The 26,370-nt window shown below is 39.3% G+C and overlaps 1 protein-coding gene across 5 annotated transcripts in view; it reads left to right on the top strand.

Moving 5' to 3' along the window:
• TMEM108 (transmembrane protein 108) overlaps positions 1–26,370 on the top strand; it is a 162,973-nt gene that overhangs the window by 30,781 nt on the left and 105,822 nt on the right. The window contains exons 3-4 of one of the 5 annotated variants that reach the window (XM_066178711.1): positions 12,624–12,757; positions 26,218–26,285. The exons of 3 other annotated variants lie outside the window; for them this stretch is intronic. The gene's annotated coding sequence lies outside the window, so the exon portion shown is untranslated. The remainder of the gene's footprint in view (positions 1–12,623; positions 12,758–26,217; positions 26,286–26,370) is intronic. One more of the 5 variants, XM_066178798.1, reaches the window with a different exon arrangement.

Below are 26,370 nucleotides of genomic sequence, written 5' to 3'. Positions count from 1 at the left end.
AATCCCAAGTATTTGGAACAGGCTTATTGTATGCTTGAGGAAGGCAGACTTTTGATTATCTTTGCTTTTGTCATTCATACCTGATTGCTTTTTATTTTATATATAGTAAGTAGTTATGAGAGATACAGGCAAAAAGTTTTGATTGAGCTTTGAAGCCAGGCTAGAAATAAAACTTTTTTGGCAAAATGAAAACAAACAAACAAAACAAAACAAAACAAAAAAAAAAAAGAAAAAAAAAAAGAAAAGGCAATCAGACTTGTGTGAGCTAAGTTGACAAAAGTAAATACTGCACTAGCTTTAGTTGCATTGATTACTAGAAAAAGAAGAGACAGCTGTGAATGAAATCTAAAGGACACCACCTGTGGCCTGAAAAATCAATATATTAGAATAAACTGTGCAAAATATCGGCTGCAGTTGAAAAGCATGTTCTGTTGAGAAAATCTTTAGAAGTAGGTATGTACGTCAGAACTTTGCCTTGTATTCAGTGGTTTGTCTTCTTCTGTATATTGTTAATAATTTGTGACAAACTAAAATGAAATGCTGAAGGGTTTTTTTTATTTTTTGTGGTGTAGTTCCAGACTTTTCAGTGCTCAAAATACTTATCTTTAAGGTTAAGTGATAACACAGTAGCATCTAAGTCTGCCACCAGAACTATCCCTATAATTTCTGTGCAATGTTAAGGTGTTTCTGATGATTATGAGTCTGTTTCTGTCCTGTATAATAAAGTTTTAAAGGGGTTTCCCTCCAGCTTTCCACCTCATTTTTTGTGTTGTGAGTTTGAAGGGCTGGGCTGGCACCAAATTAAACAGAGCTCTCATGTCTATTCTCTCTGTCTCCCTGAGACATGGAATAAGTAATAATAAACAGTAAAGACTAGATGAGTTTAGAAAATCTGCATAAATAAATAATGGGATAAAAATCAAGTTTTACAGAGGCAATTTTGCCTTTAAACCAAGTGTCATAATTTTTAGAGAAACACCTTACAAATATGTAAGTTTATGTAATAATTTTTGTAAATGGCAAGCCATGAAAGGCAGGAGTTCTAACAGGACTATATAGCAACATGATACATGAGTAGAATTTCTTACATCTAATTGTGTTCACTGCTACTTCTAAAAGAAGGCAAACTTCAAATAGGCATTTGTCATTACCATCTTCTGTCAAAAGGTGGGATAGAATATACTTATCTTGTAGTCTCTGGGAGTACCACTAGTGTTTGCCTAGCCAACAATAAAGGTTTTCTAGCAAAATTTTGCTCGTGGCTGCAAGGAAACAAACCCACATTTGAGCAAGTATATTGGATTATGGTGCTTACAAGCAGATAGCAGCTCTCAGGATGCACAGCCAAATGTTTACTAGCCTATGTACAAGACATTGTTGTTCTTGTAAGCAGTGCATGAACACTTTTGCAGGTAGTTATTGGACATTCTTGTGAAAACTTGATCTTTCATTTGATAGCCTAATGGACTGATACTATATTTTCATTTTCATTAATACACATAAACTTGAACTGGTTTTGCATGAATGTCACTGAAGAAAGGATGTAATCTGTTTGCAGACCTATTAAATTTTGTCCTTCTTATCTTTTTCTAGGCCATACTTTAAAAAAAAACAAAATTGTAAAAATTGGAGTGTTTCTTGGCACAAATTTCAAATGTCTTCTGAAGCAGACTTCCTTTTCTGAGCTGACTTAGCAAACTACCCTGTCTGCTCTGTAGCATTAATGCTCTGAAGGCAAGTTTGAAATGCAAAGAAGGTGTCTGTTTTAATACCCCCAGCCAGGAGCAGTGAAAGGAGTGCAATTCTACTTACCTTTAACATAATTCAGTGCTCCCAGTTCTGGGGGAGAGACTGTTGAAAGAAGAGTCCTCAGTCTGGAAACAACTAATGATTTGTCTTTGGTTGGGTTTGATTTCAGATCCTTGACCAGGTGTGACACATGACCCGGATATAATGAGAAGATCATATTTTGAATTAAACCTAAGTAGAAGTAGCTGGGGCAAAAGCTTTTAAGCACTTCTGTACATAATAGAGAATATTTTTCTCAAGTACACGAGTGAATGTTTTATGTGAAATTTGTGATGACCATTATGTTCTTTTTGATTCTCGTACATATTAAAAAGCTGAGACATGAGGTATTCAGTAAGGCAGATAAATTTAATCGTAAGTTGGTTTTCTTCTATTTGAAAAAAACCCAAAAACTAAGAGATATGGGACTTAGTACTATCTTCCATAGCTGTGAGGTGTGCTAAGGAAGGCTTGTGAAATTGTTTCCACTAGGAAAACAGGGTTCAAGTACAAGTTGAAGTTTCCCTGCTCAAGGACGTGCTCATACCAGTTTGGGTAGGCTCATGGAGGCAGCACTGTGGTCCTGGAGCTCAGTATACAGATGCCTGGGTAACACTGAGCTTCTTCATAAGTGTTCTATAGCACACAGCAAAGTAAAGTAAGTTTACTTCAGGAGGTTTAAAATTGATTGAAACACAGGCTCACCTCCATTGGAAAACACCAAGGGGGAGGTCTGCAAATGGAGGAAGATTGAAAATCACTAGACTACACAGTTACATGGGTATGATTATTACAGGGAGCTAATCTAAATGCAGGTAAAAGCTCTCAATATGGGTTGCTTTAACAGTTTCCATTGTGTATATACTGGAAAAGAAATTGCTGTTCTTTTGATTTCTTCAGATGAAGTACATTTAAGTGTTAAAGAACACTTGCCCCATCTGGTGGGACAAAAAACTCAGACACTCTCACAACTGTCTGGTCTGTTTTGAGGTATTTTAGGCAACAGATAGAATGCTTTTATGGTCAACCATCAACTAACAAGACTTTCAAATCAATTATTTAGATATCAAATGCTGCCTTGGCACAACTGTTATCTTCAAGCAATGACTTTTAAAGTAGATTGTACTCCAGAGAGGAATGAAAGTATCTCTCTGCTGTTAGTGTGATTTATGCTTCAAGTAATGTGCATACCTTGAACAATAATACTTGCATACTCAGTTTTATTTACAAGTGAAGCTTTTTTGTTTGTAATTTCTACTAAGTTTTGCTTACATGAAAGGTGGAATGGTTAACATAGACCAAATTCTAATGGATGGGACTAGTTACTGCAATATGGATGCTTTTTTGAGCAGACTTTATGAAATTGAGGTGAGTTTCATACATAAATTCATGTTTAGATATTACATGATTACCTTTGTCTAGAGACTCAGGTGTTCACATGTATAGATATTTGTAGATTAAGTGCTAGACTACAGTTTAATAGCCTGGAATTTTTAGAAGATACGAGTATGCTGTAGAATCTATTGTTTCAGCTTGGCTTCAATGTATTTGATGTACCTGTTGTCATTTTTTAGCATGTGCATGTTGATATTCTGGGGTGATTTTTTAAATTCGATTATTTTGCATTAATGTTTGAGTCTGAATGAAGTACATTTGTGAGCTCTCTCTTAATTTCCTTTTAAAGAAATAGATTGTTGTAATATCTAGGGGTGCTAGTCCAATAAATTCTGCACCTTGCATACGTGAAGAGCATGGAATACTACAAGGAGTTTTGCAAGTTCTTCTGTGTCTTCATTCACCAACCTTCTGCTAGAGAAAGGGCTTCTGATGAGGGAGGAGACTTTGTAATTACTACAGACCTCTCTTTTAATCATCCCTATGGTTACCTCTTACTTTGCTTACTCAAGATCATTTTCTGGGCCTTGGTCAGGATGGAGAAAGCATTGTCTGTAACATCTCTTCCTTTTGCTTACAGTCTCTTAATGTGACAGGATAGTATCATTCTGAGGATATGAGACAGCAGAGGATTCCAAACATATCCTCATACAATGAAGTCTTCCATTTCTGATTGCCAGTGAAGGCTCCCCACTGAGAGGAATGCTCTAGAAACAGCTGTTCCAGGAGCAGTGTCTTCTACATCTCAACCATTGACCAAATACAAAGTCACAGAACCATATAGATTGGTGATAAGCAGGTGTCTTAGGAGGTCACCTGGTCCAGCCTCCAGCTCAAAGGGGGCTACTGACAGCAGTAGATCAGGTGAGGTATGGCTTTGCCTTGCTGAGTCTTGCAAATCTCAAAAGGGTGTTTTGCAACCTCTTTGAGCGAAGTAGCACTGCAGCATACTAATTTTTCTCTTGAGCAGGAGGTTCAGCCAGTAGTCAGTTGGTGTTTCATGAGCACACAGTTCTAGGTGGAAGAAGAAGGAATTAATCTCTCAAACTGTAAGACCTACACTGTAAATCAAAACACTTTCCATAAGTAGGTTTGCTGAAGAAAGAATAAAGGGGAAATTCCATGCAGGTTCCCTTTAATCACTTCAAAGCTCAACAGAGGAATTTGAAAATCAGTTATGCAGACATGACTGCAAGCCAACACATCTCTTTTAGAAATAGCAGAATTGCTACTCCTCATTTTGCTGATCATGTCATGAGGAATCTGAAGCAGCAATCTGAACAAACTGCAGCTTAGGCAATGCTTTATCAGCAAAACAGTTATGGATTTGTGGTTAGCAGCCTATCGACCATGTGTTTTAGTGCATTTGGCAGTTTTATCCTTTAATCTGCTTGTAAACCCTTTTCACCAGCTTGTAAGACAGGCTTTCTCAAAATAAGTAAACTACAGAGGTGATTGTGTATAATGTTGCACTGAGATGAGCCTCTCTCGTGGTTAATATGATGCCATTTTTTCTTATTGGGACTATGGGAACAATTTGATAAATAATGTCATTATAGATTTCAATTAAAAAAGGGCAAAAACAGAGTAGGTCAAGCTGGACACCATCAGATACCACAGTAGTTGGTTTGAAAATATTTTTGAAAGTTGGAATGAACCCAATAAAGTCTGAATTGGGCAAGGAAATGCACTCAACACTTACTTTCAGAAGTCATTTTTGATTTATGCTGGAAATAAGACTGACTATGAGGGAATAACAGTGATGGAGATCCTTTGAGATACCTTGGATTTTGCAGTGTGTAGAAACTCTTCAAGATTCTTTCAAACTATTTCTCACTGGAAAATTTGTGTGCTTTTTGCAAGCAAATTTGCCCATGCCCTTGAATTTCAAGAATGAGCAATTGGTTTAAGTTACAACTCGTGGATGATGGAAAACACCTAAAAATTTACAATATTTGTTTCAACAGTCCATGTCTAGTTATCAGGAGTTCACATGACTTAGAGATGAGTGCCTGAGAGCAGGTCTTCCTTTGGGTGCCTCTTCCCTGCTGAGCCCTGCTGCTTAGGTCTGCTTATCCAGACATGAACTTGCTGCAGTTGAGTTTGCAGGTTGCCATGGGCATTAAGTAGTTAAAAATGTGTTCTCACATTGTAATAACAGCAAGTTCCTGCCCTTCTGGGGCTAGATGATAATAAAATTACTGTGTAGAAATGGATAGAGGACAAATGACATGCTGCTGAAAAGCTACATGTGACAAGCAATATGGAGGAATAAGACATTTCCAGGGCTTTCATTTGTGCTGCATTATGTGAAATGGATGAGAAATGGTTTCTTTGTTCAGTCAAGATTTTGTTATGAGGCAGCTAGGTGACCGAGGTTGACTTGAAGTGAAAACAGGAGGAGAATATTGATGACTCCTGATTGCTAGCCAAAAGCAGGAGAGGGGGAACAGCAGTTCATTTAAAATTGAGAAGCGTAAAATGTCACAGAACACAAGCTTTCTGTTTCAGGAGAAAGCTTAGATAAAAGACTTTTTGTTCTCACTGTGAATAGGCATCAGACTTGAGTGTACATACAGTCACAGGTATGCCAGGTCTTAAAGCTGTACAGATACCATTATCAATGGTCTTCCCTTGCAATTCATGCCAGCTCTGTAGTACTTGCATCCACTTACTGCATTGAAAAGTAATGACTGATAAGTTTGTGTTTATTTCCATGTCTCTTTCCTCCCTCTAATAGGTTAAACATTTTCTGTCTCTGTAAGAAATGAATCTATAAAAGTGGCTGGAACCCCTTGAAATGTACATCTAAGTTACTTTCAGTTATAGGGGTTTTTTTCACGACAGCACTTCAGGTCTATTATGTAGTTAGGAATCCTAACCTTCCCCTAAGGTAGACAAGTGATATTCTCTCCATTTACAGCTAGTTAAACTGCAGAAAAGCAATAAAGTAGCTTATCAAAAGCAGTGTAGCATCATGTCCTGAGAGGAATCCGAGGCTCACAAGTTTCTAGTGACAATGGAGTCACAGTTTGAAAAACTGTGGTGCTGGATCCCGACGTAATGCACATAAAATTTGCAGGTAGCCACACAAGTGAACGAGAATGCTGTTTTCTGTATTTTTTGACTGTTTCCTCATGCCGGTCATTCATCAGTCATTTAGCCAGCACCATTTGCTAATATTTTTGTTAACTCAGGTTTTCTGAGTACTCCGTCAGTGATACATTGAGAGTGTTATAAATTGCTAGCAAAAGGGTAAGAGTCAACTTCACTAAACCAATTCTTGAGGCCTTTTCTCCATTGGGTACAAATCCCTCTCTGGCACGTACAAAAGACTAGTTGATTTCTTGGTACAGTAAATCTTACCTGTGATGGAATGGGATGAAATTCTTCAAAGGGTTAAAATAGTTATCTGTGCCTGGTAGGGCTTCTTTTAAGTATGTTTGTTTACACCTTTTTAGATTGTCTCCATTGATCAGTGTTCAATGCCTTGTTTTCTCTTTTACTGTTTAAAAGTTACTGTGTTTCCTCTGCAAGCAAGGCAGAAGGGTTTGTACATAAAGAACACCGTGGAATATTACCTCTCTGTGTTCAGAAAAATATGGAAACAAATCCAAACCACTAAATTGTTTTGTACAAATGTTTGAAAAAAAATACTATGCATATATGTAAGCATATTAATATACCTGCATAGATGAGTAAAGATACAAACATGCTTTTCCTAAGTCACTACAGCTGCTTGAGATGCTTCTTGTTCACAATTGTATTTATGAAGTTATCAACTCATGTACATCACCACTTTATTTTTCCTGTTAGGGAAAAAAATGGTTTGAGATTGACATTGTATGATTGGTCCAGAAAAGAAGGGGTACTTGTTTTATGGTTGAACACTGGCATAAGGTTCTTGAAAGCATAAGGTCCTCCTAGCTTGTAGTTTTTCCAATCACTCTGAGCTGGAACTGCATGAATTAAGTCCGTACAGCACTTGGACAAAAAAAAAAAAAAAAAAAAAAAGAAAAAGTGGGAGACAGACATCACAGACCTTGATGAACATATCAGAAGATCTATTGATACTTTAAGACCTAAAGTATTAAAATTGCTTGGAGTTTGATATGAGGAAAGCATCCAATTCTTTGTGTAGTTTTAGTTGGACAGCAGCTCAAAGTCAGTTCATGTTTATGACCAGATGATTGAAAATAGTATATGGCCCACATGGACAGGTGCCTTGAACCCTTGCTAATGCCTTTTTGTCTCGCCAGTGAAGGTAGGACAGTTAGAGCAACGTTAATTCTTGATGCAAGTTTGCTTTATGCATTAAAAATTGGGCATTGAATGTTGCTGTTGGCCCAGATAACTCATGTCTGACATTGGTTGATCTCTGCTAGCTAGCCAAGGCATGCATGAGGTAGCAGAAAATTCTTATCTCCTACCTGCTCAGGACTGCTTTTTCACAGACCCAAGAAAATGATAAGTTGTACAGGGTTGTAAGTGAAATTCTTCTGCTTCTCTCCCTTCTGAATACAGTCACAGCTTAGTCACTTCTTTTCTGTTTAATACCAGAAAGATTCAACACTGAAACTTAAAAAATCTATACTTCAGTGTTATTCTTGTGATCTCTACTGCCTGTCTGACACTGTCTTCAGTGGCTTGTACAGAGAAATTCTGGTCTCACATACACAGATAATTTTTCATTCAGCTGAGCAATCTCTGGAGCAGGAGATGGGAGACTTTAAAATGCATGTCATGGCTTCACAAGAGTAAGGCTTTGAAATTATGAGAGAATGTCTACAGGCTGGCAAACAGCATTTCGTAATGGAACATTAACAGTTGGTCATGATCTACCAGATGTACCTTGGAGTTTTTTTCAGCCTGGTTTTTGCACCTCTGAAAGATGGCACCCCCAGCCCTTAATATCACATTTGGTTGTCTCCTCATTCTTGACTCTGAGGTAAGACTGCCATCTATTGAATCCTCAGCATTATCTCCTGCAAAATTTAGCTTTCCATCTAAATACTGACCAGTTGCAGTTCTGCTTTGTTTATGGGATCTGACATGATTGGAGGCCTCCCTGGCATGCCTTCAGGCTAGATCACCTTGCAAGCAGAGATCAAAATGTCAGAAAGCAGCAGCTGAGCAAGTGCTCTTACCTTGGTGCACTGACTCTTTTTGCACTGAAGGAAGGCATTACAGATGCATCTTTCCAGAGCGTGGTTGTCAGATGCATTTTCCAGGGCTTGTCAAATGCAGTAGGATGCAGCTGTCTTCCATCAAAGAGAATTTCAGGCACTTGAGGATAATAGAAAGAAAGAGATAAGAATAACTTTCAGAAAACACAAAATTGGAACATGATTATAAGGAAAAAACCCTTCCATTCAGCTCATTGATTCCTCTCAATGATTTCTACTTTCATTTATATGCAGGAATACTCTCAAGTGTAATAAGATTCATACCCTGCACAGTAGTAGCAGAAATTTTTAAAAGCACTGGCAGTATGCAATTCTGAAATTCTGCTGTCTCCCCAGACACCACTTCACCTTAATAGTTTGATAATGTGGAAATCCCATAAGCACAACACTTGAAATTCTGAAATTTTTTTTGCATTTCAAGATGTATTAAGAGCCTCCTCTAAGGCCCATGGAGATCCTCTGCTGAATGCAGTGGACTTTTAAATAAAACTCCCTCATTTAAAGAAGTGAACTAACCACAGCCCAAGGTTGTTTGAAGCCATGTGGCTCAGTGGTCTTTTCTGGATGCCAGCGTAGTGGGGCTCTAGCAGTTTAGCTTAGTTGACAGGCCTTGAGCATTTTTTTGTTTATCTCCAGGGACTTCTCTTGTACAGTCAACAAAGGGCCTGTGTGGGACGATGGTGAGGAAGCTGACAGGCTCTAAACACACAAGGATCACTACCAACCTAGTGTCTGTTGTGTTTCAGACATTCGTTCTCCAGGCGCTGAACAAGCCAAAGGTGTGTGGTTAAAAGCTTTGTTTCACTTGACATATTCTGCACATCTGTCTAGAAGACCTCTGTAAGGCCATCCTTCCTTAGAAATTTTCCTTGGAATATCTCCTTTGTATAATCATTTCCAGTAGTATCACCTGTTTTAAGCAAAATCGTAAATATCATGCACTGCAGGATGGAGCTAAGCTTCGAAGATGTCTGATGTTTAAGTTGTGAATCCTCAGAATATTAAGGATTATTATTATTATTTTCTGTTGCATGCAATGGAAATGTTTGCAGCTATGCCAGCTGAAAAATAAGGTAAATTACAGGTCCAGTTCTTCTTCTTCGCTATCCCAGAAACTGATGTGGAATACTGGGAGCACTCAATTCCAAAGTGTGGTATATTCCCCTTCAGTGATAAAGCAGCAAAGCTCCTTGTACCTGCAGATACTTCCCTCTGGGTTTAGGACAATGCTTTCCTGTTCAGGCACCATTAATGAGATAACCCATCACCATCAGAAGGCAACAGAAAAAACAAGGGCCAAAGGTCAGCGTGAATCTTATGCTAATTTGGCATTGCCTGGACATTGGAAATCCACTGTCCCCTGCTCACAACCTACAGCCCAAGGAGCAGAGGCCTCATCTTGTTCTGCACGTAGTAGTAGTCACTTGTGGCCCTTCTCCCGAGGCTGTATGAGCAGTGAACTCCTCATGGAGCTGGAACAGCTCAGCCATTGTAAAGTGCAGCATAAGAGATAGAAATGTCCGCATCCCTTAGGGTCATAAATTGGATGGACACAGAAATGAGAACAAAAGGTTTTGGAGTGGATTGAGCAAATAATACATTTTACCACAAAGAGTATCAGCACATGCTGGGTGAACATATTACTCAAAAGGGTGTGTTAAAGCGCAGAACTGTTCATGTGTGGGTTTGTATGCTCCAGTGCTCTTCTGTAGGTGATATCGTCACCCACTTTTCTCCCTTACACATGGGCAAAATTGGGCTTCACCCAGCCTAATGCTGCACAATGATCCTGTATGAGGACTTTCAGCACAATAAAAGTACCTGTGCAACAACCTCTATCTGAACTGCATCTCGCAGGGGCAGGACAGACGGAAAATGACCTCAAAACTGAAGCATGATTTTCTTCCTTGCGAAATCTCCATTTTCTCTTAGTCATCCTTTGGGCTTTTCATTCAGACATCAAGGAATTCTTCTTTGACTGCTGGGCACCTGGAAAATGATGTTGGCCCAACAGCTCGCTGTGTGCTCCAAATGGACGCATCTTGTCCAGTTCTTGACTTCAAAGTTTAAGGGAGATTTGGTTCCCCTGAGCACGTTGGGAAAAAAAAATAAGAAGTAGTTGGGAATTTACAAAAACAAATTTCCCCACACTTTGTGTGAAGTATTAGCCAGAAAAAACAACTAATGAGTTAATGTATGTGTTTTATTCCTGCTGAGGCAAATATGAATATGGATCATATGTTTGTGCTGGACAGAGAATTTGCATAACTTTAATAGGGCTTTCTGTTAGTTTGTGACAAATAACAAAATGCCAATATATTCATCATTCCAAACCCATTAAGCCTGTCAGCTTTGTAAATGATTGATAAAATGCTCTGATTTAGCCTTGCACATTTCATCCACATTTTACTACAACCACTGCTTCATGTGTGAGGCACAGCATTCTCACCAGTTTCTCATCAGGCATAAGTAATTGGCCAATTAAATCATAGCCATGATATCTTGTAGAGTGGAGTTAAATCAGTGATAGTCTATCTCTGAACAATTTGAATCTTAATATAGGATAAATTAAGCTCCCTCCTTTGCAGTTGTCTTCATATGGAATCCTTTGGTGTGAATAATGGAAAACCTGAATTTGTCAGTCAGGCAGGGCTTTACGTTCCTTTTTTGTCACAGATTTGTTTCCAGACTGGGTTCCACCTCTACATTTGTTACTGAGAAGACATTACCAGCTTAGTTGATGAAATAATGCCTCCCTTATTTATGGCTGAAGCCTGATATCTTGGTAGCAGGAATGTTTTGTCAGGACTAGGACTCCAGGACTTGATTTTGGAGCTTTCACAGATTACTTTCCCCCAGTAATTTTGGCTTCTTAGTGCTAGGAGTTGAACTAATATTAGTAGTCCAGTAATGTCTAGAGGTTTTGAGCTGTACCAGAGCTCCATTGTGTCACAGACTCTATATAAACCCCTGGTGGGGAAAAGTCCCAGTCATGCAGAGACTGCAGTATAATCAGGCAAGAAGATGGGTAACAAAAAGGAAATGGTATCTCTCTTTTTCAGATGGGGTTTCGCTATTCACACGGGATAACAGAACAGTAACACTGTTTTCAGAAGTGTGCAGAAATAAAGCATTTTGCCAAATGTCAAAAAGAGAATTTGTGTTAGAGTAGGGAATGAGCCGAGGTTTCTTGAGTCCCAATACACTACTCTGATAAAAAGACAATCCTCCTGCTTTGTGATTTCTAAACAAAATTCAGGCATATCTCCCATAGGCTGGAAGCTAAGTAACATTCTTCTGGTAGATGAGAAAAAGCACTGTAGCAAGTGGGGAAGGTGTAAAAAGTAAACAGAGATCATAAAAATAAATTAGCTTTTCTTCTTTTCCCCTCTAAATAATTTACAGATATCTTAGCAACAGTGCTAAAAATGTAAGAATTGCTTCTATTTGACTCAGAGCACTAGCTCATAGTTGGAATATCTCTTTTTTAGCACTCAGGGTTAATCTGGGTGCTTGGATAAGAAGGAACAAAAGAAGTGAAGTATGTGTTGAAGTTCCTAGTAACAAAAATTGTGTATGTGACCAAGGTTTGCTGTTTACACTCTTGGATCACTTTTCTGCATTCCTGTGCTGGCAGGGACTTTTCCCTAACTCAGGACTGAACGTTTTAAGCGAGGTCCCTCCCTGAAATATGCAGCAAACTCAAATCCTTGTTTTTGAATTAAGCCTAAGCCTAGGTATTTTGCCATAGAGGCAGGGACCCCAGCAGGGGAGGTACAAAACCACTGTTAAACCTATAAGTTCTCTTAAAGAAACTAGAATCATAGAATCATTTACACGGGAAAAGACCTTTAAGATGATCAAGCCTAACCATAAAAAAAACAAAACACAAACCTTTTTGGTTTTGAAGAAGCTGATAAAACATGGTTTATCTATTCTTAATCCATCCTTTAGTTGCGAGTCAGACAACACATATGCAGAAGCAGTAGCAGGACCATGAAAAGTCCTGATTTGCACTACATTTTCCATTGAATCTGTGGTAACTGCAGTTTCCAGTAGTGAGGAATTTGGTGTGATGTCACTTGGCAGTTGCAGGGGCAGATGAGGAGGGCAGTAAAGTTGCCTCTGCTTCACTCGAAAATTTTCCTGATGACAAAAGCAAAGTGTCAGCCCTGATTGTGGGGTTTTCCCAGCCCAGCATAGAAAAATGAGTATTTGAGCATTTCTTTTTGGTGCTCTGTGAACTTTTTGTAGGTGGATCATGTGTTCATACACTGAAGAAGGAACAGACTCGGCTTTTCACACCGCATCAGAAGAGCTTGATTGCTTTTTTGGAGGGAACGTGCCCAGACACCATCAGGGGATAAGTAGTAACCAGCTGGTGAGAGGTATTTAGAACAGAGATACATTTGGCGATTAAGTTTTGACTGTTGCACTGATGGCCTTCAGCCTGGTTTCCTTAATGGGGCAGACTTGGCAGCAGGGAGGAGTGGGAACACCTGTCTGTTGGCTTCCCCCGCTCCGACTTGAGCCTCCTATCATTTGAAACACTGGACATCTGCTGCTAGACCCTGTCTTTGTGAGCATTTGCATACGTTTTCAAATAGTTGCACGTGAGATAAATGCCAAATTCAGCAGGGGCAGGGTGTCAGGAGTCAAAAACTGACGCTGTACACCTTTGCCTCTGGAGTGATCAGTGGGTTTATTTAAAAAGAGCTGTAGAACAGTAGCGCAGTGGGTCTCAGCTGTGATGCATGGTAGGCTTGTGTAGACTCTGAAAACAAGATGTAAAAAGCACCTGCATTTAATCAGTCTGGGGAGAGTTGTCTCTGAGCTTTATCAGGACTTCTGATCAACCGCTGGGGCCTAACAACACCCAGGGAGGCACTGGGAGTTGTTATGTCACTGGCAAGATATAATGCTGTCGTTAATTCAATGCTCTTTAGATTGTTTAATTTGGAAATTCAGATTTAATCAAATGTCAAGCTCACTGTCCAAATTCCTGAATTAAACATGAATTGTTTGGAAGCTTCTCCAGAACTGCTGTTTGTTACATCAGTCCCACAGTCACTTTTATTGGTTGCAGAAGCAACCATTTTGCAACAAGGTAATTTGGCCCTTACTACAGGAGTAAGAATAGCTGCCTTGAGACATACAGGGCCGATTTTCTGTTAGAACCTGTGATTTCTAATAACATCATCAAAGTCATTTTGGTGGAGGCTGAGCAGGAGTGGAAAAAAACTCACAAAAGGAAGGGTAATTCCCATTCTCATTAAGGCATTAATTTGGTCTCTGTATCTTGATGTATGTCTGCTGAATGACTGTCATCTCCCCGATCCTCCCAGGGGTATTCATGTTTGTCTGCTTTTATAAGAAATGAGTCATCGAGTTTGGGCATCTTTGTCACATAAAAGCATCTACAAAGATCTGAATGTAAACACCACTAGGGTTTTGTTCTTCTAGTTAAAATCATGCTGCAGGATTCTACTGTGCAAATGCTGTGCTGGCTAAAGCTGCTTGTAATATCTTTGTGAAAAGGGGGAAGACCAGACTTGGATTGTAACTATGTATGAATATTTGTTAAGAGATGAAGTTCTGGAGCAACTTCTTAACTTGGTACTGGAGTTTTTGCTGTAGTGTCTGATTGCTACAACACTGCAGCCTGGTTCCTTGCTAACAGCAGGAGTTGTGTGAGCTGAGCATTCCTGAAAACTTGTTCCCCTTCTGTGTGTGAATAGTTCACAACAGAAGTACGGGTCCATCTGGTTTTTAGTGACTTCTTTCCACACTGGCACTTGGTAATGCCATTGAGGATGGGCTGTGAGACAGCAGCTATTCTAGATTAGAGTACAAGTGTCTCCCCATGTTGTCCTTCTGAAGAGTTGAAGGATTTGGAGCAAAGGCTTTGTGTTAGCTTGTTATTGCATAAATGTGTGTGCTATCAGAGCAATTTTCAGAACAGTATGGTTTCTGATCTTTTCTAAATCCTGAACAAATTAAATAGTTTTATTTCATATTTTTTGTAAGTGAATTGAAAGCATAATTTAGTCCTTAATGCAGAGTATAAGAAATAAAATGGTCTTAAAGTCCCTTAAAATAGTGACATTGCACTCAGTCCAGGAGGGCTTACTGAAACATACTCTGCTGCTCCTCCTTTCTCAGGATCGCAAACAATGCAAATGCCCTTGCTCCAGAAATAGACTTAATCAATACCACTCATATTTAGATTTTTATTGCATTTATGATTGTCTTTCAACTTTTCTTAATAAAACAAGCTAGCTGTAGTTCACTAATTCTGTTCTTGCTGCTACTGGCAGAAAGGCAATTACAAATGTGTTCTGTTAGTGTAAAATGGATTTTCAATATGCACTTAAATTTCAGCCTGACCCATGTACTCTTACGCTAAGACCACTGACACTTGTGTCTGACATCTATTCAGGAATTGTCCGTGGTACCAAAGAACTTGCATTCTGGGCAGTGTAAAAAGAGGTGAATCTTCACTGCAATTCTCCAGAGAGATACTGGGGTTGCTCTGTTGAGACAGTCATAGCATTTGGTATTGATGGGACCCTTTACCTTGCCAGATCCATTGCAGCAGGATGTGACTGTAAACTTCTTAGCCTAGACCAGTAAAAGTGCTTGTGTTTGTCTGTAAGGTGTGACTTCCCTCAGTTCAGCTGAGCTGATGAACATTTTCAGAAGCCAGCAAACACCTGCTGCTTACCTTTTCCTCACACACTTTGTCATTTTTGACCTGTTACTTTAATTTTGTTTCAGCCTTGTTTTCACCCAAATGTGTCTTGGACTTGTCACTCACACCTCCAGTACATGGAGCAGGAAAGGAAAAGCAGGAGGGAGAAAGGGATAGGAAAGAAGCTGGCAGTGTGGTCAAAGCCAGATGGTGTAAGAGTATGTTTGGGGAAAGATATCTGGCTTCTGAGAATATTTTATACCCTTGTTATTTATTTTTTTTAAATGACATAATTCTGTGGTTAATATTGCTTTGTCACCAATGTGTAACAGCTAAAATGTGTTCTTCCTAGTGCTGCAGAAAGCTGTGTCCCAACTAAAGTGTGAAGCAACATGTCAGAAAAGCGAAGTGACATACCGAGTCCTGAGCAAGACTTTTCTCTTTTTTTGCTGAAGGGTAATGAAATCTGAAAAACAGGGAAAGCTGTTTAGGTTTAATATATCTTGCTTTAATGCAGGACTGGTAAAGGACAATATGAGTGTGCTGTGAAGTGGATGTACAGAATGGGTAATTTAATTTTGTTGCTGTTGTAATCTGCTGGGCATTTTTCCAAAACAAGAGTAGGGAGTAACTGGCATATTTCATTACAATTGCCCAGATGACTAAGAGGAGATTAAGCCTTTAATTACAAGATGGAGCATCCTGAGCCAGCATTACAGCTTGTGACTGAAGCCACAGTCAATCCTGGAAAAATCTAGAGGGTCTCAAATAGATGACCTGTATGTATCTGCTAAAGACTTTACATCTTGCCTATTTACATATTTATTTTATTGAAATTATACAAAGGTATGGATAAGAGGATGAATATTTTCCACAAATTGGAAATACTCTCATGCGTCTGGTCTCCTAGCCATGTGGCATTGAAACAAACTGACAGCTAGTTCTTTTCCTCTGTGTTTGCATATCAGCAACATAATTTTTAGAAGGTGCTACCCTGTGTGGATAGAACCTTTAAACACCACATTTACACCCCTTGTCTCCTTTTCGACTTTTCACTTCAAATTAGCAAGGCTGATTGCCGTCAGCAGTGGTGAATGGTTAACATTCTTGATGATTTCTCTTGCCATCAGACTGTCAAGTTAGGAGATGACACGCAATACTCATGTAAAAGTGGCAGGGAAAACATTTTTGGTATTTTTTTCCCCTTATTGTAAAAATAGGTAAAAAAGCCGAATGGAGAGAAGAGCTCAAGTATCAAGAAGGGTTCTCTTTTGACAATAGTTCATTAAACCAACCTGTATGATGGAGCTGATTTCTCATTTATCCAGAACATTTATAAGGAATAATGATCTATTATTTGAATATTTTGGTTTTTAGGGAGCTCCTTCAACTCCATTTGGCTGTAATGAGAGTTGGAGGGGCTCAACTTACTGCAGGAAAAGAGCCCTAAAATTATGCCTTTATGCACAAGACTTAGGTGATTAAATCTGGGACCTTTTCAGTAAATTATGCAGGAGTAGTAGCCAGAGCAGAATGAAAAAGTTATTGTGCTAGTTCACGTATATAGGTTGAAGATTTGGCATGTATTGTGCCAGTGTTAGATAGTTTGCCAGACAGGAGCATAAAGACATAATGCTTGAGTATTGCAGGCAGTACCTGTCTGTGAAGAACAGTCATTCTCTGTCAGCTGCACTAAGTTTCAGGATGTGGGTGGTTTGGTTATTCATATACCTCAAGGCCTGGAGCAGCACCTGGCTTTAATAAAGCTCTGGTGCTGTGGAAGGTTCTGTTCTCCAGCACTGGGAGCAGGATGCACTAAAAGGGGCAGTTGAAAACAGCCATCAAGTTGGACCTTTTTTAACACACACTCTGTGTTTTCCTCACATGTGTCTGACTCTGGTTGGCATGAGGTGGCCTCTTCCTGACAGAGGTCTCTAAGAAGAAAGCAAAAGTACAATTTTTTTAGACATTACAGTGTTTGTCTGAGACAGCAAGAACTAATTGGTTGCAGACATGTCAGCTGTAGTTGAATGACTGAAACATGGTGTCTATCAGGAAAGACCTAAAAAGGAGCACAAAATTGAGCTTTAATGGGATTACTGTGAGAAACGGTGTCCTGTGAGCGTGCAGTTTTTGATGTTGCTACTCAGAAATCCTCTGGATGACAAAAAGCGTTATGGAGAAGCTGTAATTTTACATGGGGTAAGTGCACTTTTTTGTCTTGAAATACAACACATGTGGGCAATGGCCTAGTGAGTTAATACTCTTCAGCATCTCAATTCAGGCAACACTGCTGTTACATCAGTGGGATTTTTCTGCAACTTAATAGTCACTTAATAAGAGGAGAGAATATTTTCAAAAGTGAAAATATCCCTGCTAGCTTTTGTTGGAAAGGAGTTTTACCTTTGAGAGCTTTGAAGTTAACATGAGAGAAGTCAGTAAACTAGCAAGCATTATGATATGTAAAGGTCAAGGATAACTATTAGATAGAGTGGCTGGCAGAGAAAATCCAGGCATTTAGCAGTGGATTCATGCCACAGCAAGTTATGATCAGGCAGTTAAATAGCGGGGTTATTTGCATCATCCATGTGGCTCCCCTATGTTATTAACCATTCCTCCTAGTGTCCTCTGCAACAATGTTTTTGAAAGTTTGTATTTAATTGTATACATATCCTGAGGCCCAGATTTCGTGTTCTTGTGTTAGTGGCTTTAGGAAGGATATCAAGAGCTGCAGGATAGGGCATATTGCTTTAGCTTAAGAAATTCAAAGACTGCATTAAAGTAGCTCTTTCCCTTGTTTGTTCTTACATGTTCTGCTTTTCATCCTTTGAACATGACAGGAATTTATTTTCTATTCCCCAATAGTAGAGTGCATTGTGAGCACTGTATATGTCCCTCAGCTATGACTGAAAAATAAGGGAGAGAACAGTTGCAGCTATTCCGTAGCCAGCGGCAGCAATCACTGCATGCTGAGTCGCCTGCTTGGCAGGCTCTACAGCTCCCTGCTCAGTAGCTAGTACAATTACCTCAGTTTATTTATGGTTATGGGGGGACATAAAGAGTAAATTTGGGGAAAATTTCTATTTTCATGGTATACCTGGAAGCCTCAGTCACTGCACAAACTCAGCAACCTTACTTCTGTTGAGGCAGAAGCTGAAAACCCATCCATTCTAACCCAGCTCGAAGCATCTTGGATGTGGTTCTGTTGTGACCTCACATCTGTGTTTTCAGTGATGAGCCCCATTGAAAAAGAAAGATAGACAGTGGAGGGTACATCTGCACTAGTGTTTGAGTTTTGTTTAGGAATCTGGTTTTGATGAGAATCCCTCCTGTTCTTATTATTTCATTCACAGCAGTCCTGGTGCTCGTGAACTGGACTGTTTTTGGATAAAACTAAAACAGAAGCTGCAGTTCTGTATGCAAATTTGTCAACCCTTGGGAGACTAAAGCAAAGCTAGTCCCAAGTAAGCTGCCCTAAAACATGTAGGATGTGGTTGCTGGATCTTTAGCAACACTGTCATGCAAAACTACTCCAACTGGGCTACACTACTTGCTTAATAGATGTAGCCTGGAACTACCGAGCTCTGTAGTGCAACTCATCCCATGGAGTTCAGCTCAAGCTTTCATGCATCTCTACTCCCATGTAGAAGACTCTGTATTCAAAACCTCTCTTGAGGGAGGTGCTGATGGTGATTTTGTCACCAGCCCCTGGGTACTCACAGCAGGGCAGGGTGAGATCACCTCAGACATCAGCAGATTCCCAGCTGCTCAGGGAGGAATGCCTCCTTTATCCTACAATAACTGTGGTACTTTGAACATGGATGATCCGTATGAACTCCACTTTGATTTAACTTTCTCAGTGCTGTAATGAAATGCCACCACCAGGACTCCGGATCTGTTGAGGAATAGAACAACAATTGTGACTGCTTCATTTCAATTTGTTAATTAAAAGTTGCTGAATACAGCACAGGATACAAATACTTCCTGAGTAGCAATGTTTATTACTACTAGTGTCTGAATGAAACAGGAGAGATGGTTGTAGTTATATAGTTGTTAAATGATCAACAGAACACACATTGTATGGAGGCTGTGGAAATTCAGAAGATGCCCCACAGCAGCTGAACAAAAGAGTGGAGTTATTCCCACCATGTGGGCTGGGTAGTAACCAGTCCAGTTCACTCTTGCCAGGACAACTGGGTGGGCCTGTTTTCTTTCGTGCTGTACAAGAAAACTGTCTATGGTAGCCAGACAATGCCAATGTTTTCAGTATTACATTACCATAATTGAAAATACTACTGAATTGCTAGAAAACTGCCAAATCAAATGTTCCAAATAACCGTGGTGCTATTTGTCTGACAGATAATGTTTGATTTTCTGAAGAACCATACAGCATGCAGAATTAGGCAAGGAGAAATACACTGCATGGTTATTAATTCTTTAATACTTGAAACTACTTAGCAAAGAACATGTAGATCAAAGCTTTTGCTTGAGAAGATTGAGCTTCCGAGACAGGAGATAGCGGGAGCAGTCTGGAGCAATATAACAGAATCCTGGAGGATAAAAAAAAAGAACTGATTACATTTCCATTAGTTTTAAAATCTCCTTTGTGTTCAGTTTAGACATTTTCATGGCTCTTGAATTCCAGGTTAAATGTAACCTGTTAAGCACTTGATCCATTTTCTCAAGTTGACAGGCACTATCTTTCCATTTTTAATAAACATACTGGGAATTTGGGTAGCCATCCTTCAAGAAGAAAGCTAAGATGCTTGTTGATTTCTGACTGTTAACCTTACATTATGAAAAGAAGAGATGGGTTGCAATAATCCATTCTTTAATGAAACCATCCCCAAAAGACATATTTCAGACAGGTCAGAATTTCATGACCTCAATTGCTATTATGCACAGAATGAAAAAAGAAGGGATAATCCTTTTTTTCTTGTTGTGATGTGCATTTAATGATCTGATTCATATTTGAAGCCCACGTCTACCATAAGTACGTTCCCTGTTGACTTCATTGGGAACAGAAATAGTATTTTATACCCAAAAATCCTGTAAATCCAAAATCTGACCCTCCTGAAGTCAATGACAACTATACCAGAGATCTTGTAAGTGGCAAAATTTGACCTCAGGCTCCTCTGGAGATATATGGGAGCTTTGGAAAAATGGTTTGGGGCACTACTCCAGTTCAATTACGTGAAATGGAAAATAAAACATTGAGGGTGATTTTTCTCTATTGGTAGCTTTTTAGCATTTAAAGTACTCAGTAATTTGATAGTATCAAATCATCTGAGATTCTATGCTAGTATATATTGCAGTTTAGTGTTACTGAAAAGGATATATTTTGCTTAAGAAGCAAAATACTGATTTTCATTGAAAACCCATCGTATTTCATTAGAAGGAATTGCATTTCTCCTTGGGTAAGTTATTGAAGAACCTGAATTTCATCTTATAAATCTCTAAATCAGTTGAAGCAAATTAAGATCCCTACAAATCCTGTATTAATAAGAAAAAAAGATGATAAACTGCATTCTTTATACTTCCCTGACATATAATTGTGTTTATTTCTGTATTTAGCACAAGTGTGAAAAATAGCACAGATTAAGACAGCAAACAGTCCAGTTTACAGAGCTGTGGCTTTGAGTCACTGGGAGGGGAGTGCTGAGCACTGGCTTAGTTAAATACACAAGCCAAGGAGTAAATCATCAGAACACACAAGCAGGCTTTAGGAGATGTTAATGCTACTTATGTTAATAACCCTCCATGTGATACAAGAAAGTATATAAATGGTTCTTTTACCAATGCTGGTTTTACCATTTTGGTACTAAGTGGCACAGCTTCAATTAAGAAAAGGTCAGCAAAAGGTTAAATTCTTAGTGGAATTTTTTTCAGCTCTTGAAATGAAAAACACTTTTGTGTCTTCCTTCTTCTCCCCTCTCCACCCCTTTCCTGACCCCTTTTTAATGGTTATAAGCAGTAGTGGGGAGGGCTTCCAGACTGTTTAGGAGTCACTGTGGCCTCACCGATTTATGCAGACATATGTTGATTTTGACCAAACACCTGAAACTTTATTTTACTGTGTCTTTTTGTCCAAAAAGGTGCCAGAATCTTGACTGCTTTTGGAGTTTTTTTGTCTTAAAAATGCATTTAACATTGCTAGATATCAACTGGTTGTTTTAAAACAGCGGCAGTAAACAAAAATTGACAGAAAGTATAATATACCATAACAAATATAACTCTATATTCTATTGCAAATTGAAAGTTGAAAGTCAGGTTTTTACGTATAATTTGTGTGTGAATGGAGCAAGTCTTTGTAGTTGAAGGCAGTCAAAAGAAGAAACTCTTAACAGCTATCTTTTCATTTTTAAGGTGATTTGTTTATTAACTGGTTCGTGGCTGCCACAGTTTTGGGTGCACCTGAGTGTGTGGGTACCCAACATACTGCTCTGTGTTTTAGCTGTGTGCCTCTCCCCTGGAGGTTCCATCACACCTGAGACTCTTGTCTGAGGGATGAAGGGATGCAGGGTATGTAGAATATGTAACAGCACGCAGCAGCTTGGCTCTTGGTGTGTGTCACAGCCCACAGAACACACCTGAGGCATGTTGTGAAGCACCTTGGAAAGGCTCAATCACTTTTACAAACCCAAATTTACTTTCATGCTCAGTATTGGTTCATTAGTACTGAAGTATTGAACTCTTTTATGAAGGGGCAAATGTGTAAAATTCAAAATGAAGGGGTTTATGTGCGGTAGGCTGGATTGCACCTTGAGGCATCATGTGAGTCAGAGCAGAAAGGAAAGCTTTTGGCTTGCAGTGGCAGGTGTATTGAACTTTTCAAAGGTGTGATTTATGCTTCTCTCTGCTTTCCAGCCACTTCCACTAGACTGAGGGTGAGAGAAAACAATTTATCACATGCCTCTAAAAAACAAATCAAAGTAAGTTAAAATCTGCTAAATTTTCTTGAACCTTGAATTCAGTGTACAACGGTACCATTCAGTGTAATGGTATTTTGTTAGCAGCAGCACAGACATCACTGAAAACACTGAGAGAAAATCCTCAGGTTGTGCCATTAGCTATATCAGAGGAAGCACTACTTAGCAGGGCCCAGCTATGTTCTCTTGAATTTTGGACATGTTTTGTTGGTTTCTGTCCATACTTTGTTAGTGTAGCATTATGGTTTGCATGCATTTGCTTCATGGCAGAGCATTTGCCACTGATGTCATTTTGTCTGTGCATGTGAAGTGCTGTGCAGTCAGTATTCCTGTTGGCACCGAGCTTGGACCTCTTAGATATGAATTACAGCAAGCGTCAATGTTCAAAATACAATATATTTTGTCAGAAAATACTGTTGCATTGAAAGGAAAGTGTTGTTTTACTAAAATACACTGCCATTTCACCTAATCTTTGTTTGTCAAGTCCAATGTAAGACAAAGAATGTCCCTCTCCAGGGACATTCAGGGTATGTTATGCCCTGTTGATGTAGACACTCATGGGAAAAGTTGGAGCTATAGATTCAAGTCCCTGATTGAATCAGACAAAGCAAAAATTTGAGCTGGTACTTTTCGAGATCCAAGGTGAGGGTTTTTTTAGGGTTTCCAGGTTTATGGGGGGTTTTCCCGCTTTTTTTTTTTTTTTTTTTTTTTTTTTTTTTTTTTTTTTTTGCCCACTGCAATTTTAAATGTAAATTCCCTACCCCAGTGTGGAAAAGAAAAATATTTCAAAATGTTGACAATTTTCTTATCAGAAAAAAAATCCTGCCCTTTATGATAGATTGCAAGGAACTCTTTATTTAAGTGATGTGTCCTTAAGGAGGAAAACATGATGCGTTAGTTTGGATTCTGTAGTATGTGCTCTTGGGTGGGTGAGGAAGGTGCTTGGGGCTTCAGTAGAACTCTTACTGTCTTCTGTTAGAGACAGAAGAAAGCCTTTGTTTTGTTCTCCTCCTTCTCTCCATCCCCCACATAAGAACTGTGAAAAATCACTCCTTGTAAACACTCTTCAAATACATGTCCGTGTGTTAAAGTACACAAGCACTCAGATGTGAGTGTATGTGGCTGTTTCTTGGAGTGTCCTGGGGACATGCAGGTGGTCAGCAGGTGGAGAGCACTAGCACACGGCAAATGACCTGATTAGTTTTCCCCTGTTAGTCCAAACAATGCCAGCCCTGCTAGTTATTTCTGGAATGTGTTGTAGCAGAGCCATGTTCAGCAGACTAGGTTTGTTGCTAAGGAATAGCGGCAACCACAGGGAAAAAAAAAAAAAAAAAAAAAAAAGGGCTGATTTCTAAGCTTTTTGAAACAATGTCTGGAGGGATTTCCCTCTGGATTTAGTACATTAATCTTTCCATCTCTTATCAGAATTACAGTGTATTCATGTTCAGGTATCATAGCTTGGCTGGGGGAACATTTGTAAACACAGACAAATGTGTCTTCTCTAAGTATTAGGGGTCTTTTTATTTCAGGAAAGCAATTTGGCCACTTCAAATAAATTCTTTATATCTTGTGATTTTAGCACTTGGGAATAGCTCTGGCTTGACAACCTCAGGTACATGGGGCTTTTGTTTCGCTAAACAGCTTTTCCTTAGAAAAGGGAGAAAGATGTTGTTTTTTCTGATATGTGATGAGCAGATCAGCACCTGGTCCACAGAGAAGGAAACCTAAGTAATATGGCAGCAGCGGAGAGTTCTTCATATCTGTGTCTGTCCTGTGGCACTCTTAATTAGGTGGTTGTAAAGGAGAGCATGGGTTTGTCTGCTGTTGCTAGTGAATGATAATATCTGTTTAGTTGCACAAACAGGTGCACTTTGGTGCTAAAGCCCGTTCTCTGTAGCTGCTGTAGGTGGTCTGTGGTCATTCTACATGAACCTCTTAAGCGTAGGTTTCTTAGCTACTGTTCAATAAATTGAATTGGAGGTTGCATCTTTCTTGAAAGAGCAGCAAGAAATAAACATGCAAGTAAAGAAAATGGTGAGGGAGAACAGTAAATCTGTATGTATCCCTTCAATTGTAAGCATTACCTCTACACCGATATCTGGCTTAAAGCATCTACAAGAGCCAGGTGCACTTTACTGCTGTAATAGAAGGGGGACAGGTGCTTTTCTGTGATTGCTTATGGCTAATGGTCAGAAAACTGGATAAGTATGATATTAATACATAAATAGAATCATAAATATGAATTCTTACTCAATATAGCTCCCTGTTTAGCCTTTAGATATGTGCTACTAAATTGAGCCTGTTTCACTAAAGAATGAAATAATAGAAGGCTTGGTCAAGAAACTGTTTCCTGCTTCAGAAGATAAATTCTCTGTAGCTAAAATGTTTTTTTGTACCACCAAAATTATAAAGCTGAATGTAGATTGTGTAAGTTTTATTTTTCTTGAGTATTACTGTCAAGTAAATCCATAAAGATGATTAAAAACTGGCTTCCTCTCGGCCCTTTCATTTGTAAGGAAACAAATGTGCCAGTCTCAGCAAACAGATGTCCACATCATAACAATCATCATCACAGTTGGCTTGAAACTTTGCCTGTCTCATAAATACATCTAGGGACTGAAGAGACAAGGAGTTTTACCTCTCTTGGTCTCTCTAGGTCAGACCCGAGAGAACAGCAAAGGAGAATAAAGAAATCTGGTTTGTTACTTGAATGTTATATTGCATGGTTTTTGAAATCCCATGACTCCTGTTGCTGTTCTTTAGGGATATCTTGTTATTAAAACAGACTTAAAACCAAAAATATGTAGACAATGTTGTTATGCAATTGTTACTTTATTCACACCATGCTAAGGCTGGGAGGGGTATGCATTAAGGATTTAGTGCAAAAGGAGTGGGAGAAAGAATTCAGTTTTATCCCCAGCCCTGGCACAAGCACTTGGATCACTGTGAAGGAGGGAACTTACCAGAACAGGGAGTTGATTTGAGTGCTGTGGAGTGATTTTGGGGAGCTTTGTGCAAATTCTTTTACTGACTCCTATAAGAGTGTAAGTCAGACTCACTGGATATGCCTGGGATTTGGCTGCATGTTTTTCAGATTCAAAGATTGCATGAAAATGCAATTTCCTGAATCCTGGCTTTTTGTCCTTTCTCTGCATAACAACTACTCCTAAGAGCCAAGAGTAAATTTACTGACAAAATAAGGTGTTTAGACCAATACTTTATTGAGGAACAACTTCAGATTTGCTGTGGGTGCTATAGCTTATCAGCCACCAGCATATGCAAGACATAAGAGCAGGATGCTTTGGGGGTGGCTTTGTTCCCGAGTGGCTTTGTGGATTTACTAAAGCCTGAGATGTCTGCCAGTCAGCGTTGGTAAGTAGTGTCTCACTGCAGGATGAGTGGGGAGATTGCTGAAACACTGAAGTCCCACTTCACAGATTATGGTGCTGTTCAGTGCCTATGCAAAGAACAAAGAGGCTGTATCTCAAAGTGCTTTTAATAATCTCAAATTTGATTTTTTTGGGGAAAGGAGTGGGTGATTTTAGACTACTACATTGTAGGGTAAGGTCCTGTAATCCCAAACTACCACAGACTGCTATCTCTAGTTTTTATCAAGAGTCCATGGTGCCATGAATGAAGTCTGCTGGGGCACTGGGATGGGATGGATCTTTCCTTACAGTCCTTAAAGTACTGACCTGTATGAGGAATCTTGCCATATCTGGTGTGCTGTGCATGGTATGTGTGTCTTCTGCTTCTGGTGCTGTGACCTGTCTTGTGTGTAGGATGGTGGGGGTAGGGAGAGGTGTCTGGAAAATATTTCTTTCGAAAGGGCTGCATCTTGCCTGCCTATACAGAAATGATAATGCTGAATTTCTTATATCGTTAATTTCCATGGCAACGAAAAATAATCTCATAAATGTGGGATTATTGCTTTAGGATCAAAGAGGGGAGAACCTGGGCTGTGAAAGAGAAAGTTCTCTATTTAAATATCTTAGCAGCAGAAAGAGTAACAAAACAACTCTTGAGATTTGAGCATGTTTTGCTTTTACTTCTTGATCACCTATAAACCCAAGCCTTAAATATTAAGCAAATAAAAAGAATGTTCATTTCTCTTACTCTATTATCTTGTCAGCATTGTTCATTGCTTCTGAGTGCTCAGCAGACAATGAAATAATTGCAGTGGAGCAATGAAATAGATCTAAAAGAAATCCCTTCCTTCTTTCTGCAGTGCCCTCACAGCAACTGGCTGGAAAGTTAGACCCCAAAAAAGAACACGACGCTGTCCATGTTGTGCGAGTAGGTGACTCATCGCAAACAGCTCTTAATGGGGGCCCCAGTGGAAATATTTCTTCTGAACAGGCTGGTTGGAGAGCAGCAAGAA

The sequence above is a fragment of the Chamaea fasciata genome, unplaced genomic scaffold, assembly GCF_029207755.1.
Source record: "Chamaea fasciata isolate MVZ Bird 193981 ecotype frontalis unplaced genomic scaffold, bChaFas1.0.hap1 SCAF_1, whole genome shotgun sequence".
NCBI lineage: Eukaryota > Metazoa > Chordata > Aves > Passeriformes > Sylviidae > Chamaea > Chamaea fasciata.
Note: the sequence above shows the minus strand (reverse complement) of the source record. Positions and strands in the feature narration are given on the sequence as shown.